An 18725-nucleotide genomic window follows, 5' to 3' on the forward strand; every position below is an offset into this window, starting at 1 on the left:
GTAATTTGTGGTGTTTGAGAACATTCAGTTGGTAATAGTCTTTGAACTCTTTGCATATAACATATCTAATTTGATTGTTGTAAACACATTTTTTCATTAAATTGTTGAGGTTAACAGAAATTAGAAGAGATCAAGGTAATATTGCTATTCTTTTCTATTATTGTTTTGGGTTATTATGTAGTGTTGGGTATAACTTGCAGTTTTTAGTATGGGAGGTAATTTGAAAACAGTTGTTGTAATTTTATTTGGGTTTGACACATTTTTATTTTTATTATAGATCATTTGGTTAAGCTCTCAAATGAGTTTGTGTTGACTGTACATTCATAGGAAACATCAAATTCTACATATACGAGGCAGTAGATTCTATCCATTATCTACCTCTCTAGTGAAAAAACTTCCATACTTCTAAATTTTAGAGAACATATTGGAGACACTCATACAAGGCTGAGAACTGCAGAGACTAACCAAGATAAAAGTTGTGTGACTGGGTTGCAATAAATACGTAAGCAATTTCTGGAAAAGTTCAAACAGGTAAGCCATTACGCATTCTAATTAGGGCATTCAATAAACATATTCTATTTTTGTAATTACAAGTGGGTCTCTAACCCTTTACCTTATCATTGTTTGATCTCAAATGGATGAATTCTGACTTGTATTTACTGCAGGTTTCCCTAGGAGATGATGGGTAAAATGCAAATGGGTTGTGTGAATTAGGCAGCACATTCAAATTGATAGAGACTGCAACAAATCATTTTAGGTAGTTATTTTAGATTCCTCAACTATGATATATATGAGTTATAAATGTAATATTGAACTATTCTTATTTAATACAGTTATTTGAAGAGATGAGGTGGACCATGTGTGTTGGACTTGGATATGAAGTCCACAATGACTGGTGGTGTGCAAGATATCAATGGAGAAGATGTTGTAACTCAAAACCACATCATTACTCGTTGGAGTACATTACTATTGTTAGGCAATTTCGTAATCACATTTCTTACTGCTAACATTATATTATTTTAGAGATCTATGATATATAGTTTTACTGATTCTGAATTTGATTGTCTTCACTTGACAAGAGATCATTACTTACTGTTTGTAGGTAACTTCATCATTAATTTTCTTTCCGCTAACATAATCTTAACTTAGAGATGGCATCATTTTACTAGATATGTATATTACTGATTCTGAATTTGATTGTCTAGATTTAGTTACATCTATCAGTTCCCTACAATATATAATATATTTATGTAATGTTAACTTGATGTGTGTATTTATCGTTGATATGGACAAAATATTAACATGAAAGCGTTTATCAAACAATCAATGGGCATGACCAACCTAATTATGGTATCTTTAGCATTGCCAGTAACTGGATTATCATAATTTACAGACTATTAATTGGGATCAGCTTTTCAATGTATATATATATATTTTCGTAAAAGGTCCATACACCCGTACTATTATTAGATAGAAGAAAACATTACAACAGTAGGAATGTTTCCAAGCACAGTCAAAACAACATAAAGTACAATGTCATAATGAGACTGTCATTTAGATCATCAAGAGGACGAAGAAGACTGGGATGCTTGCTTACACATGGCGAACCCTGTATTGTCATATCAGCATTTGTTTAGATCTCGCTCTTTCAACACAACCTCTGAGCCATTCTGAGGGTAAATGATTAGAAAACCCAAGGGAGGAATCAAATCTCTGAGTAGAAAATCTGCAGCTACAAAACTCGACTGGATAAGACTCTGCTCTGTACTCACATTAAAATGGGTACGATAGTTGTGATCCAACAGACACATTGGGTGTTGAAGTTACTAAACCTTTTGAAAAGCGGAGACCATATGAGAAGCAGGGGCAAGTTGTGATTTCAACATACAGCTGCACTCTACCTTCGAAAGAGTACCCTCTATGGTAAATGTAGGTTGCACTACTCCCTCAGGTACTGCTTGAACCTCCATGGGAAAAAAATTTTCTTTCCCAGAAACAAAAGTGGGAATCTCCAAATCTGCCCCAACCTTGGCAAGTCCTTTGACTGACCTACTCTCGTCAGAGGGTGAAGAACTCATAACAGAATCCTTGACCTAAAAATGAAGCCCCTTGCATGATTTAAGTTGAACACTCAAATCTGGGTGCAACAGTTGAAACTGGACTTCTAGGGGATTTTGAAGCTGCAAATCCTCCTCTGCCCCCCTCAGATGGTAATTTACAACATTCATAACCTCCTGTTGGTTATTGATAACGTTCAAATTCTCCTGATGGTTATTGATAACATTCATGTCCTGAGAATCACCATTACCCAATTTGACATGATGTAAAAGACCCTCAGGATCAATATCCCTGGAATTTGTAGTGATAAGTTGACAAGACTTGTTCTGATCATCGTGGGAACAAGGGACTTTTTGTGGGGGTTTATTTCTTGAACACTTTTGTGCAAGAGAAGATGGATCAGGACAAAATCAATACCCTCTGCTGGAACCCCACACTCAAAAACCAAATGTCCCAGTTTCATTTGTCTGTCATTGACCATGTTAGGAGGATGAATAAAAAAACATTCAGCCAAATCTCTCATCATTGATTTGAGAATGATTACAGCAGGCCATTCAGCCAAATCTCTCATTATTGGGATCATGATGCATTGTTTCACAATTGGATATATGGTGATGTTTAAATTAGAGTACAACAATTAAAGTTTAAAAGAGACGTACAAGGGAAGACATACTGAGATTCTAGATTAATTTGGAATCCGGGTATTGGCTGCTGTATTTGGAGTCACTGTAGAGTTGTCATGTGTAATGGCTTGAGAACAAGCCATTTTTTGGGCAGTACTGCTGCAGTACAACTTACCATCCATCAGTTAGAATCTTCCACTTTAAGCATTGTATGGCTATGATGCAACTTCTTTTGTAGAACAGATCTGATTGATAGTAGAGTACCTAGTGCTCAAGATTTGACTCACCAAATAAAAAATATTCAGGAATCCAATTAAGAGAACTTCCAACAAGCCCAAAGTGGGTAGAACTTGTATGCAGATGGACATCAGACAGAGAAAGCATTTAAGAGGACAATTTGGTGCTTCTAAAGTTGCAGCTTTTAGACAATTATCTATGCAGGGAAGTGCAAAAGAGAGGCTTACACCATATTCCTATTGCACTTACCAAGTGATTAAAAAAGTGGTACAAGTTTCTTATGAACTAGAATTACTTCCCGACAACAGCAATCACTATATTTTCCATGTTTCACACTTAAAAAAATCTCTTTCACAATAGATCAGCCTATCCAACGAACTCCCTTCACTAGTTTCTGAAGGAAAATTGATAGTTGAATCCGTTTTGGATGTAAGGGTAAAGAGAAAGCATAGTAAAGCTATTCCTAAATACTTAATCAAGTGTAAGGGACTACCACTAGAAGATGCAATCTAGGAAGGAGTTGAAATCTTCAAACACCCTTACCTGAAATTGACTGAGTTCAACCAATTAGGGGATGGGAGGATTTTGATGAACCCATAAAGTTGAGGCCACCTAATTTGGATGACAGTACTATCTGCCAACTATAAAATTTTGTTTCCTTACAGAAAAATCATGAAAATATCATATTGGTGCCAGTCATGTGGTCTTATATTGTATAGGAAGACAATAATCAGATTTGTTTAAACTTCTTGAAGAAGCCCAGTTTTTTTTTCCTCTAGTGACACTGTGAATGCATGAAGCGTTCATGTATCAAATTCAAGTTTATCAACCTATGACCACCCATTCCCTACATATACATGCCACATTTGATTTATCTTGGCACACAATTTATATAACATGGGTTGTGAAACTTTTAGACATATCTTTAATTACCCACTTCACACATAATCTCCCATCCTTGTTCCCGATTGATATCATACCTTCTCTATCAAAATTTCTTCCTTTCAATCTCATATTATATGATCATGTCTTATCTTTGAATTTGGAATATGACAGAGAGGTGGTTAGAGTAGCTTAAATCATTGAATGAGATGCTCTGAGATATCCCATTCACCACCTTCAATAGAAATATACCCAACTTCTGTATATAATTTTTATTCATTTGTAGAGCATGCGTTGTGACCTTAATGTTGGAGAAAAAACAAAGGACATCAGGCTGCTAGAATTGTTCCTCACGAGTATTATTATCTTTGATGCCTCCATATCATAGGATTTGTCATTGGTACATTCTTTATTCTGTCATTAATTAAACTTCATAGCATCTTTTCATCGTCACTGCATATCATTACTTTGATGATTGCTCACAAGTCACAATAGATGGGCCTCTGTATTAAATCTTTAAACAAACTATTACTTACCATTAATTTCTATTTATGTTTTTCTGATATTGTATATATTTTCAACCATTGTTCCTTAGTTTTTATTCAAATCTTTCAAATCACTGTTCCACATGATGCCTGATAATAATATACCTATTATCTTTTGAAGCCTCTTATTTTCATGTACTTACACAGAAAAAAGTAGTCACAAACTCCATGTCCACTCACAGTAGAGTATGAGGGCAGAGTATGAGGTAAAGCATATAAACTTTCCTATTTCTGAGTTTCCAGTTTCATTCTCTGATATGCATGTAGATTAAATTACTCCCTCAATCTTGAGATACAACTGACTAGGATGTGATCGTGAAGTTATTGGTATCTATGTAATACATTAAGTACACAATCATATTTTTTTATATAAATTCATCAATATGCTTTGCCGTCTTACTGTTGACATCAATGATGAAGATCAACAATATCATGAATGCCCTTGACATCCTTAATACTTCATCAAGTCTCCAATATTATCTCTCAAATAGAGGCAAAAAATTTGGGCTCCATCACCCTTGAGGGCCATTACAATTTCCCAATTGAAATCCTGGTCATCTCTTCCAAATTGGCCATAGGCAGAAATCTTTTGGAACCTCTAATCTCTTCCCCTCTTCAAATCGAAGTTGATTGCAATCACGTCAGGCCTGAAATCAATGGTCTCCTCAAGTACGATGAGGATTTCCTTGTTATGGATCTTTCCAGTTCTCTGTGTGTCCACAAATATAGTCTGTGACACCACAATGCCATATAAAACTTGCATGATGCATCGTCTTGCAAGCCCAGTGGCCACAAAAATTTTGCCAGCCTGTCTGATTATATATGCTCCACTAAAATCCACCTTGGTTAGATCATTTCCCAAGAATGCCCCTCCTCCATGAGCTCCCCAACCTCCATATCTATCACTGAATGGGGTTCTATCAGAAACTTTCCTGATGGATTCAAGTGGAAGATAGTGTTCTCATCTAGGTACTTATCTGGGATCACTGGTTTAATGACATGCTCCTTGAGATCTACCACAATCTAGTCATTGGTGACAGTTTTGTCATGCTGAGTGGAGATAAGAATGGTGTGCTCAACATTCAAGAACCATGACACCTCCTTTCTTTATGTACTCCATGGTGACCTGGGTCTTACCATCATGCGTCAACCAAGGGTAAGTACCGTACTGTTTGACCTCTGTCAGCTTGGCACTCAACTTGGTGGCCAAGATATGAGTGAGAGGCATGAGCTTGGGCATTTGATCAGTTGCATAGCCAAACATGTGACCCTAGTCACAAGCTCCACTTTCCTTGGGCCTCTTGGTAAGATGTTTGTGCACACCCTGGGTAATATCAGGGCTCTCAGGGCTCTACTACTTAATGTTCATTTGCACCTTGCAGTTATCAGCATCCAGATCAACATCGTGGACAGCTGGTGTGTACTGAGCCCATATCTAGGTTTCTCACTATGTTTTTAACTTTGATTCTGATTAGGTAACTGCCCATCGATCTGAACTGTACATCTTGAACTTAGTGTAAATCACCATAATAATCCATCTTTGCTATGATTAGTACGATCATCTACATATGGAGCAATACTGTTGATAATGCTCAGATATGAAGGTTAGTTAAAATTAAGAATGGAGCACAATAAATTATTCAAAATAAGACCAGATGCACAAAATATTCAGTTAAGTTCAAGGAGACCAATAAGAGCAACAATATCTTTTTAATCATTATATATGATTAAATATGGAAACATGCATATATTAAAGTTGTCTGTTTTAAATATGCCTGTCTGTTGTCTTACAAACAACATCTTGAATCCACACATGATATGCACAATCCTATTAAACTTCTAATCATTGCACATCTCATAAGTCATGTAGGAGGTAAACTGACATGGTTTAAGTATGCTAATTACATAATAAAGTAAACATTTTGGATTTATTTTCTGAAATCTTAGATATGATCAGGAGTGCCTTTGAAGATTATGAAAATGCAAGAATTCCACGAGCCTCTGTTTTGATGAAAAATCTCCCTCCATCGGTGTTAAATCAACTAATGCATTCTACAATTGTTTGTATTTTGTTGTTCTACAAGGCTAAATATTATAAGTGACTACAATCTGATGAGTTTCTTTTATAGTTATTTTTTCAGGTCTAATGGAATGCATAAGCAACCATCAAAGTTAGGCAACTATTGCTTGCAAGGTAAGTAAAACACAATGTATATTCATCCCACTCATTGACATACTACTGGCTTTGAATATTAGTGCATTTTTTTATTATGGAATGGCAGGTAGTGTGCATCCACATACTTGAAATTGGATGGGTATGTTATAATAAAAGTTGGAGCATTTGTTGTGAAGATGAACAATTTAAAGCTACAGGATTTTCCCTTCATTTTACCTACATAAGGATAGTATGGAATAAGAATAATAACCATGGGGCACATTACCACAACTGCCAGAAGAGAAAGATATTCTTCATTGCCGGGTCAGTTCTGTTGCATTTCATTCATTTTGCTTATGTCTATGTGATTCATACATAAATATGGTGCACCATTTGGTATTTGAAACAATAATTTTCAATATCCAAATTAAGTTGAGTATTGAAGTATATGGTGTTAAAATTTCTGCTCAAATGGATGGGAATATTTTCCCCTCTAATCAAATTTCATTAAGTTAGGAAACATTTGAGATTGCACCATGGCTTTAATCACAGCTTTTTACTCTGTTGTATATCTACTTTGTTTGTTGTTATCAATTAAACTATACACATTGCACATTAATGTCTATCTTCCAACATCTAAACGTGATGAATGTTTTAATGATATCATTAGGTCTCCAGCTGCATCCTATATTTGGGAAAAGATGTTTTATACTACCTCCAAAGACAGACTTAGAAGGGAGCTTGATGGTGTTCACTATGACTTGCAGGCCATAGACCTCACTGAGATGGACATTCATGTCATTAGGGACCGTGCCAATTAGATTACAGTAAAAGTGCAGGAATTTTTAGATCTCATGAGCTTATAAAAAGAGTGACATATCACTCCAGAAATCTAAAGAAGAAATCTCCTTATCATTTGCTTCATAAAAATGTGTATTTACAGCAAGGATCTTTTGTACTACACCATTAAACTTGTTGGTCGTGTAATATGAAGGTGTTTGGGTTAGTTTAGGCACTTCACTATGAGGCTATAGAGTTAAGGGAAGTCATTGCGGTGGATATTTAATATCCATGATGTACTTTATTGGTTGTGGTGGAGCAACTCCACATCATTTTGTAAGAAAAGCATTGGAAATAAATAAATTAATACGAATTTTTCTTGTGAATTAAGTTTGTTATGGTACATTGTTGACTATCTTGTAAGAACTATTGAAAATAATTATAGTTAATATTTCTATTATTAAACAATAGATGTAGAGATTGTAAGAAAAAAATATTTTTAATAGATTCGTTTAATAATGTCTCTTAGAGACAATAGTCGGATGTAAATATGTATTGTCCCTTTGGAGACAATAGTTGGGATTGAAGTAAATTGTCTCTATAGAGACGAAATTACTTTTCATTCATATTGTCTTATAGAGACAATACTTTACGACAATTTTTAAGACACTCGGTTAAAGACAAGATGTGAGACGATACATAACTTTTGTATTGTCTCAGATAGAGACAATTGATTAAGGAATTGTCGTAACAAATGTCTTTATACCCCCTCCATGTTGTAGTGTGCTTACCCGTTTACAGTTTGCAGTGCAGTGTACGCGTTTCCATTCAATAGAGAGTTGGAACTTTCACGACGAAGATTCGTCTCCTGGTATGGGAACTGTTCTATTGGAAATACGAGAGTTTGATTAGGGAGAGAGCATAGCATACAATTAAATTTCTGCTAGGTGTTCTATCTTGAAAGTTGAAAGATGTTTTGTTCTGTTAATTATTGGTTACCTTTTATGGTACAGAGGATTATGTGGAACTTGAGTACGAGAACATAGAAACTGTCCTCAAATTTTATTTCAAAAATAAGGCACGAGCTAGTTATTATTTATATATTCCGAAAAGAGCAGAGTAAAATGACTTTAGAACATTACAAGTAAGTTAGAAAAGCTTTACTCCAATTAGTTGTCAACTCATAAGTTGATAGTTCCGATATATAAATTTAAGTTGCGAGACAACAACAAATTATTTCTAAATTTCAATCCTAATATGTATTTGCAGCCATGTCTACTGAGCTAGTTGGATCAGCTGGTCGTATATCCTCTTTGCTACCTTGTATCCTATGTAGTTTTATTGCAATCATGAGATCAGATGTGATATCCTCTTTGCTATCTTGTAGCCTGTAGCTTTATTGCAATCATGGGATTAGATGTGATAGAGAATACAAAATATCTGTAAATTTCAAGCTTATCTGTATTTGCTGTTATGTCTGGTGAGCTGGTTGGATCAGCTACTGGTAAATTTAATGATTTAACTTTGCTGTACATTTTTTATTCTTTTCCTTTCTGTGCAGTCCTATCTCGGATTGCTTCTTACATTGTAACCATTCAGCTTTGTTCAATATTAAAAAATACAAAAAATATTTAAATTAAAGACGAGTTATGGAAACTACTAAACTGATTTGCCATGAGTTATCTTTTCTAGACCTCCTCACATCTTTATTACTCCGCCTAGTAACAATATTAGAGTCAATAATGTTGATGTTTTGCCTATTACTCAAGGGTTTTTTCGCCACCTCTTTTCAGGCTAAACTAGGGTTTGTGGAGACTTTGGGGAGTAATAGTGGCAAGAGGGTTAACAAGAAGAGGCAGGTTGAAGACAACATGGAACTTTTAAAGTTTAGACATGAAGGCATGGTGCACAGTCGTCCTTCCTCCCTCTTGTCCCTAAATTAAACACATTATAATCCATCAAATATAATATAAGGTGCAAGAAGGAAATTAGGTCCTAGTTACTAAATTGGTTTAGAATAGGAAAGTGGTAATAATATACCAGGGTATGTGAAGGATCATGGTGTGCCAAAAAGTGGCGATCTGAAAAATATGTAGTTCTGAAATGCCTCAAAGAATTTCAAAATCTATTCCCACTTTTTTCCCACCCATCCTGATACTAAATGAAAACAATTAATACCTTTATAATTCCTACTATATCTTTCAATACCAACCTTATATGGTCATCTTTAAAACATCTCGAACATGTGTTTTTGGCATGTTCTTATGTGTTTTTTACTTCAAGCATGTAGCTGACGACTTTCTTTTAACTAAAATTTGATGTAATGAAAAGGGTTTCTTAAGAATGTTCTTAGCTTTTCATAAATATAAGTTTTGTCAAATTACGAGTTCAGTAAGTAATTATTACTTATTTTCTAATGGAGTTAGCTACAAAGTGTTGATTGACATACTAGTTGAAAAATAGCTATAACTTTCAAACTGTATAAGATTTGTGAAATCCAAAAGATGTGTCACATTCTATACTTTGACTAGTATAAGAAAAAAAAAAAAAAAAAACTTTATTTTGATTTTTTTTGAACTAGTTAAGGTGGTCAAACACGAGAGTTTTTTAATTCTGAAAATAGTATAGTAGAAAATTCATAATTAATTATTTATTTGGAATAAAAATTGCCAAAAATATGCATCACATCCAGGCATGAGTCTACTTTTTATATCTAAAATTATATTTTAAAATATTATCATTTGATTATGATTAAGGTGGTCAGACATACACCTACTTTTTATTTTCGCCCTAAAATTTTTGTAGTGCTGCATTAAAATCCAAACTTTTGACCAATCAAATAATTTTTTCTCCAGATAAGGCCTTGTAGTTTAGAAACTAGATTTAATTTCCTACAGATTATTTTCTTTCAACTTTTTGATATAAAGTCCAGAACCACTTTAAAATTATGTGTCAAGTTGACATAACCCTGATTTGTTGGTTTTTCACTGCCACTTAAGGCCATAGTTTGGTACACCATGATCCTGCACATACCCACCACCTAAAACTAATTTTCGAGAGTTATGTAGCGCATAATGGCATAGCACACAATGTCCCAAAGTTTGGATATGTCCTCTCTCAAAAAACCTCCACTCATGCAAATATGATCCTCTTTAGGGAAGAAGAATTTCCTCAAGCTCCTTCCTTCAAAAAACTTGACCTATTTACACCAACTCTTTCCCTCGAGAGACAACTCACCAACCACTATGATGAGCTCCTCCATAATTTTTAATACACCCTCATTAATGTTTACCTTCTTGCTATTCCAAGTGTTGATAAATTGTAGAGAAACATGCTCATTATACTGTTCCATGTCTTCCATGAACAACAAAAAACCACCTTCCCATAGATAAACCCACACCACTTGACTATCCTTGATATAGTCTTCAATCTTATCCAGTTCAAGGTAGTCATTGACACACATATCTTCACTGAGTTCAATCATTAAATCCTTAATTTGCACTAACATTCCCTTGTTGTAGGAAAAAACTCAAAAGTTGGGGCTATTTTTAGATATAATGCTAGCAATGAGCCTAAGAAAGAAATCAATTCTCATCATAAAATCACAAGGCTTCACATTTTCCAATCCCCCTCTGGTTTGAGCACATGTGAATGGTACCTTTCCTATAGAAGTTAACCATTGCCAATTGCACATTAAGTGAGGTATAAGGGAATTGCAATTATTATTATTCACAACTTCCATCTTTGGTGGTTTTATCATTTTGACTAAATTCATCTAGATCTTTCTCTCACCGTATTAATTAATTCTCATTTTAAGGGAACCCCAAGTGAAAGTAAACACAAAATCTTTCCAAATATTCATAATTTTATGGTTTTCAACCCTTGGGTTTTCTCACCCACCTGGATCCACATCTGATGCAGGAGCATCTAGTGGTGTAAGGGCAATCCTGTGTTGCCCAAAAAAATGTACCTAGACTTAGTTTCTATTTCATTTGTTTTCATTTCTGGATACCCATTTCGGTCAAATAAAGGTTCCAACTCTCATAGTTCCACTATCAGTGTTCTAGGATAGAGTATTTGAACACCTTGTGATACATGTAAATGCTAGAAAAATAAGAGTATGTAATTGAACCATCATTTTGGTGAACTAGAAGGTGTAAATTGGTCAAATGAATGTAATTGTAATTTAGAGCATTCTAGAAAAAGAATCAGGTCAAAATGCCCCATAGTTTGAAAGTTATTGCAGTTTTTCAATTTTTGGAGACCTCCTAAGAATGCTTTAAAGTCAGGTTAGGGGCATTAAATGACCTTGAACAGGGCCAAAAAATGGGGGATGAGCAAAGCTAGCCATAGGGCTATAGAGCGCTTCGAGAGCTTTCTAAAAATTTAAATGGTTTGTCAATTGGAGCTATGGTTCAAGAGTTATGCCTTTCGAAAGTTTGATTACTGTTTTTGGATTCTTCTAGATTTGCACCAACTTCTAACGCAGCTTCCAGAGCCTTCTACTTGGTCGGTGGATGCCTACTAGCACTTTCTAGAATGTATTCCTAATCATTAACCCTCCAGGGTGTATTTAAGAATATTTCTGGCATTGTAAAAGGAAGTTCGGAGTGGAGTTTGAGAGGAGCTACTGAAAGGAGAAATTATCTCCAGATTTATGCTATTGTAAGCCCATAGGGCATGTTTTGAAGTCTATTTTCTTTGTATTAAATGTATTAGCTTATTTACAAAGTTAATAAAATTTCTCTTTCCTGTTGTGTCCATTCTATGCTTGGGTTGTGTCCCTATCAAGTGGTATCAGAGCTGGTTTTCCTAAGTGTATAGACAGAGTACCGACTGTGAGGCAGTTTACATCAGGACTGTGTGGTTGTGTGTTTAAGTTCAGAAGATACCTCCATGAAGAGAGCATGGTAGAAGGGCCAGAGCTATTAATCCTGAGGAGGTTAGAGCCCTCCAAAGGCAGGTCCAAGCATTGCAAGAGGAGCTCCGTAGGGGAACAAATGTTGCTGCAGGTGACAAAAGTGAGGATGACAATGAAGAATAAGACATTAGACCAAAAGGGAAATTTGATGGGAAAGTTATGAATCATGCAGAGGAAACGCTTTTTAGGGCCATTACTATGTTTGGGAAAAGACCTACAATTGATGTGGGTGTATTTTCAGGAAATTTGAAACCAAATGGGTTGATCGATTGGATTAATGCATTGGAAGAGTACTTTGAGTATGAGGATATCAGGGATCTAGACATGGTTAAGTTTGCAAAGGCCAAAATAAAAGGTCATGCCAAAATTTCATGGCAAGAGGTTCAATTGGAACAAATAGAAGAGGAAAAAAGAAGATCAAAAGGTGGGATCGTATGATAGACAAATTGAAGAAGCAATTCATTCCTGTTGATTATGAGCTTGATTTGTTCAAAAAGATGCATGGGTTAAAGCAAGTAGGAAAATCAATCCAAGAATTTATGGAGGAGTTTTACAGACTCTTGATTAGAGCAGGGCATGCAGAAGTAAATAAGGAGAAGGTTGCTCATTATATCAGTGGGTTGCGACCTAGCATCCAGGAGGAATTAAGTCTGGTAAGAATGACTAGCATTGAAGAGGCATACAAGTTTTCCCTACGAGTTGAAGAGAAGCTAAATAAGAGGTTTGAAGGGAGACAAAGAGGGTGTGGTCAAGGAGGAAGGGGTAGTGGGAGGTTATCTTGAGGCCGAAATGAAACCCAAAAGAAAAATGAAGATGTGGGTACTAGCAGGAACCAGAGGAACAAGGGTTTCAACTGCTCGCGTGATCAAGACTTTGAAAATCAGAGAGGAAGAGGTAGAGGACATGGAAAAGGAAGAGGAGGCTTTCATGGTACCTATTTCCATTGCAATGAAGAAGGTGATCGTGCCTTTGAATGCCCTTAACAACAAGGAAGGACAGATAGGAGAGCTGAGGGTCAAGCTATGGTTGCTCATGTGGATGAGTATGCACAATCATCACATTCAAAGGATGCAGAAAGAGGAGAGACTTTAGTAAATGAAAGGGTCCTACTAAGTGGGGAGATTGAACCAGGACAAAGGAGGAGTTTATTTCGTACTAGGTACAAGTGTGAGGATAAATGTTGTGATGTGATCATTGATGGTGGTAGCACTGATAACTTAGTATTAGAGGAGATGGTCTCTAAGATGAAGCTCAAAAGGGAGAAACACCCCCAGCCCTATCAGATTGCTTGGGTGAAAGATGATCATAAGGTCCTGGTAAGTGAACAATGTTTAGTGAAATTCAAAATTGGGAGTTACCATGATGAAGTTCTATGTGATGTTATTCCAATGGATGTTTTCCATCTATTGTTGGGTAGATGGTGGTAGTTTGATAGGCATCCAGTGCATGATGGTCATGCAAACACATACTCTTTAACAAAGGATGGAGTTCACCACAAACTAAAGCCCATGAAAAAGGAAGGTGAAAAGGTATGTAGCAGTACTAGGATTTTTCTTGTTTATGGAAGGAAGTTTTTAGATGTAATGAAACATCAGTGTATGTGCTATGCTTTAATTCCTAGGAAAGATAAAGAAGGTAGTAGTGAAATACCACTTGAAGTTTCAGATTTACTAGGTGAGTTTGGAGATATCATCTCTGATAATTTTCTAGAAGGATTGCCACTAGTAAGGCAAATCAGTCATCAGATAGATTTGATCCCAGGAGCTAGTTTACCTAACAAGGCTACTCACAGGATGACTCCTACTGAAACTGAGGAGCTAAATAGACAGGTTCAAGAGCTATTGAGGAAGGGCTTGATTCAGGAGAGCCTAAGTCCATGTGTAGTACCTATAGTACTGGCACCAAAGAAGGATGTAGAGTGGAGGATATGTAAAGATTCTCGAGCTATAAATAGGATAACCATCAAGTATCGGTTTCCTTTGCCAAGAATGGATGATCTTATGAATTGCTTGAGTGGAGCTCAGTACTTCACAAAGATAGATCTCAAGAGTGGCTATCATTAGATACGGATACGAGAAGGAGATGAGTGGAAAATAGCTTTCAAGACCAAGAAGGGTCTTTATGAGTGGTTAGTCATGCCCTTTGGATTAACAAATGCCCCAAGCACCTTCATGCGGCTTATGAATGAGGTACTTAAGAAGTTCTTGGGAAAATTTGTTATCTTTTATTTGGATGATATTTTAATTTTCAGCAAGACTTTGGAAGAAAATTTATTGCATATTCATAGTGTTCTTGAGAGGTTGAGGGAAGAGAAACTGTTAATTAATTTGAAGAAGTGTATCTTCGTAAAAAGGGAGTTAGTCTACTCGGGGTTTGTTATATCACCTGAAGGTCTCAAAATGGATCCAAAGAAGGTAAAAGCCATCTTGGAATGGCCTACTCCAAGGTTTACTACTGAGGTAAGATCATTTCATGGTCTGGTTAGTTTTTACAGGAAGTTCATTAAGAATTTCAGTGGCATATGTGCACCCCTGACTAACACAATAAGAGGAGATAGAAAAGAGCTCAAATGGACTGTGGCAGCTATGAGAAGTTTTGAATTGCTGAAGAAGAAGGTGACAGAACAACCTGTGTTGGTACTTCCAGATTTTAGAAAGGTGTTCTAGGTGGAGTGTGATGCTAGTGGCACTGCTATTGGAGCTGTATTAAGCCAAGAAGGTAAGCCTATTGCATATTTTAGTGAAAAATTGAATGATGCAAAAAATAAGTATTTTGTTTATGATCAAGGGTTCTATGCAATAGTTTAGGCCTTAAAAAAATGGAGACATTATTTATTGCCAAAGGAATTTGTTTTGTATACTGATCATTAGGCATTACAGTACCTAAATAGCCAAGGTAAATTGAATCAGAGGCATATGAAGTTGGTAGAGTTCTTGCAGAGCTATACATTTGTGTCGAAGTACATAAGTGAAAAATCTAATAGGGTTGCAGATGCACTAAGTAGGAGATAGTTGTTGCTTACAGTAATGCAAGTAGAAGTAGTTGAGTTTGATGAACTCAAGAATCTGTACCCTGAGGATCCTAATTTTGCTAAAGCGTGGAAAGCTTGTAAAGAGCCTGTTGCTATAGACAAAACTAAGTGGTTAGACTATTTGATTTGGGATGGTATGTTATTCAAGGGCAGCCAATTATGCATTCCAAGGAGTTCCATGAGAGAAAATTTGATTAAAGAGAAACACAGTGGAGGGATTGCAAGACATTTTGGTCTAGATAAGACCATTGCCATTCTTAGAGAACATTATTTTTGGCCTCAGATTTCACAAGATGTGAAGTTTGTACAGAGTTTTCAGATTTGTCAAGTTGCCAAGGGATTTAGTCACAATATTGGACTATATCAGCCATTGCCTATTCAATCAAAGCCATGGGAGGACATAAGTATGGATTTTGTTCTTGAATTGTCGAGGACACAAAGGGGTAATGACTTAGTATTTGTAGTGGTTGATAGGTTCTCCAAAATGGCACATTTCATTCCATGCCACAAAACTCATGATCCTGTCCATATTGTAGACTTGTTTTTCAGAGAGGTGGTGAGACTACATGCTCTCCCAAGGAGTATAGTTTCTGACAGAGATACTAAATTTGTGGGGTATTTCTAGAGGACATTGTGGAAAAAGTTGAGAACAAACTTGAAATTCAGTTCCACACATCAGCCACAGACTGATGGCCAAACAAAAGTGGTAAACAGAAGTCTGGGCAATTTGCTGAGATGTTTAATTGGGGATAAGCCCAAGGGGTGGGATTTGATTCTACCACAAGCGGAGTTTGCTTACAATAACTCTATAAGCAGGAGTACTGGTAGATCACCATTCCAAATTGTATATGGAAGTAGCCCAAGGACTGCACCAGAATTGAGGAAGATAGAGCAAGGGGAGAGGACAAGTGCTGAAGCTGAAGAATTTGTTGAACATATCAAGAGTCTACATGAGGAGGTTCAGGCACACATTACCAAGATGAATCAAGAGTATAAAGCCAGGGTTGATCAAAGGAGAAGACATAAGGAGTTCCAAGTAGGGGATCTAATCATGGTACACTTAAGAAAAGAAAGATTTCTAGCCAGTACTTACAACAAGTTGAAAATGAAGAAATTTGGCCCCTGCAAAATTCTAAAGAAACATGACTCAAGAAATGCATATGAGGTGGAGTTACTAGATGGAATTCACATTTCTCCTATTTTCAACATTGCAGACTTGATAGAGTATCATGTTGATGGTACAGAAGAGGAGTTGATGTTAGAGCTATGTCCAATTTTAGATCATCATTTGGGTAGGAGTACCAAAAATAGCTAGTTTATTAATTCTTCTAGCTCTCGCTATCTTCATTCCAGATAGTAGGGCCAAAGATTCCACTTCATTATATGATCCCCTCCATAGTTCCCAGCATAGGCAACCACTGCCTTACTCGGACAACACATTTAGTCACACTCCTCCCAGCAATGGCCAAGCCATCGAAGTTGGGTTTCAACTTATCTTCTGCAGGGGTTCCAAACTATTTTACATCTAGCAATAGCTTTAGAGTTGTTGAATCTTTCCACCTTAAAACTTAAGTGCCAAGAATCAGCCCATTTCATATCTTGGTCCCTCGAGGGTTTGGTAGTTGGGGTAGGAGTTCCAATGCACGATCTCACTACATTCCTTCAATATCTTGATCACTTGTTGAGACACCACTGTGATACAAAATCCCTTCTCCCAAAATATGTGATTTGTCCATTCGTTCTAAATTTTCCACAATGCATAAGGGGGGATGACTCTCCATAAGGATTTGAGGTATGGGTGATTAGAGGGACCAACCCAATTAAGAAACTAATAGAATTTCTCATTAAAGCACTGGTGAATCTCCCACATAGAGAAATATGCCACATAGATTAAATCTCTCTCCAAACCTCAATAGAAAAGTGACAATGTATGAGGATAGATTGAATGGATTCTGTTGTGTTATAATATAACACATAGTAGTTAGCAAGTTGGAATCCTCTCCTTTGTAGATTATCAATGGTGATGATTGCCCCATGTAGAGTCATCCACCAAGAGAAATTTATCCTTGGTAGGATCTTGGAGGGGTGCCAAACATTTTTCTATTCCCTCAAGGCTTCAACACCCTCAAGAAAACAAGCATAACTAGATATCACCATGAAATCCCTAAAGGTGGTATGTTTCCATATCAAAAAGTTGTCCAATGGGATAAAGGAGGATATGTCAATTTTGTAACATCTCCTAAAGCTCCATACATAGCCTCATTCCAAGATTGTCCTGATTGTAAAGTCTTTTCTATTTGTTCTCAAGAGTAATGTAGTTCTGAACTAGAGTACCATATTGCCTAATAGATGAATCTCTTAGAGGTTAGAACTTGGTATTTATGAGGGGGCTAACTTGTAGCCAACAATCCTCCCACAACTTGATGCTGTTTCCTTTCCCCAACACCTAATGGGTACCCTGTTGATATTATGGCTACTGATCATGTATTGGAATGTTGGTGTACGTCTTTACTAGATAATAGAAAGGTTGAACGCTGTATAGGTGGATGTAGCATAAGTTTTAGGTGAGTGTTATCTGTGTGTCCTTTTGATTTTTACATATTTTCCAAGTCTGCAAAGAGGAGTCCTATTGTGGAATTGTATCACTTCTCTTGTTTTGGAAAAGATTATGTTTCGAAAAATGAAAGGGAGGATTTATGAAACTCGTGGCCAAAGGCACCAGACATCAGGTTCAAGCTTCCATCTGCGGTCAAGTTGTGGAAAGCAGGAGTCAAATTGGTAGCCAACACAGGAGGCATAGAATAGATCAAATTTGACAAGAAAACTTCAATTCTTTCGCTTCCTCTCATAATCCTGAACGTTGAATCGGAGGTATTCATCATCCTGAACGTTGAATCGAAGGTATTTATCAGAAACCTTGTTGCTTTTAAAATGTGCTCTCCAAATTTATCAGAAATTTTACTTATTTCTCACGCTCGATCTACGCAGGTACAGCTGCACGAAATTTTACAAAAATAAGTGGTCCCTCATTATCATCTGACAAATATTGTATTCTGTTCCATTAAAAGTTATAAGCGATGTTCTTTATTACCTTATTTATGCTCGTTAATTTATAGAAAGAAAATGGGTTTTGACGAAAGTCGGGTGGCATTAAAAAAAGATCAATTCCATCCGTAAGTAAGAATGGGTTGTGACAGAGAATGACAAAATGGCCACCTAGCAATTACAGCGTGAGGTGGCACCGAGTATATGGAGAGAGGAGGAGATGGAAATAAACAGACTGAACCGAAGAAAGAAGATGATGAAAATGAAGAAAAGCCAGAAGAAGATGAAGAAGAAAAGCACAAACCCTCGGTGCCTATAAATTTACTTTCGCCTCCAACCTTTTTCGTCGAACACTTTCAACACAACTTGAGTTCTTTACTTCTGTGCAGCAATGGCGGAAAGAAACAGAACACAAGAAGAAGGTGGTGAGATATTTGGTTTATGTGGA

The 18725-nt window shown here is 36.4% G+C and overlaps 1 long non-coding RNA gene and 1 pseudogene across 1 annotated transcript; one reads left to right on the forward strand and one right to left on the reverse strand.

Moving 5' to 3' along the window:
• Positions 1 to 262: 262 nt before the first annotated feature.
• Positions 263 to 1034, forward strand: LOC149544317 (uncharacterized). The gene is made up of 3 exons (XR_016355277.1): positions 263 to 531; positions 666 to 757; positions 834 to 1034. It is a non-coding gene; the product is annotated as an uncharacterized LOC149544317 (long non-coding RNA).
• A 792-nt stretch (positions 1035 to 1826) lies between these two features.
• LOC149544318 (S-adenosylmethionine synthase 2-like) lies at positions 1827 to 8815 on the reverse strand (annotated as a pseudogene).
• Between the last annotated feature and the right edge of the window lie 9910 nt (positions 8816 to 18725).

The sequence above is a fragment of the Cupressus sempervirens genome, chromosome 8, assembly GCF_028749045.1.
Source record: "Cupressus sempervirens isolate cs-2001-9-10 chromosome 8, ASM2874904v1, whole genome shotgun sequence".
Classification (NCBI taxonomy): domain Eukaryota; kingdom Viridiplantae; phylum Streptophyta; class Pinopsida; order Cupressales; family Cupressaceae; genus Cupressus; species Cupressus sempervirens.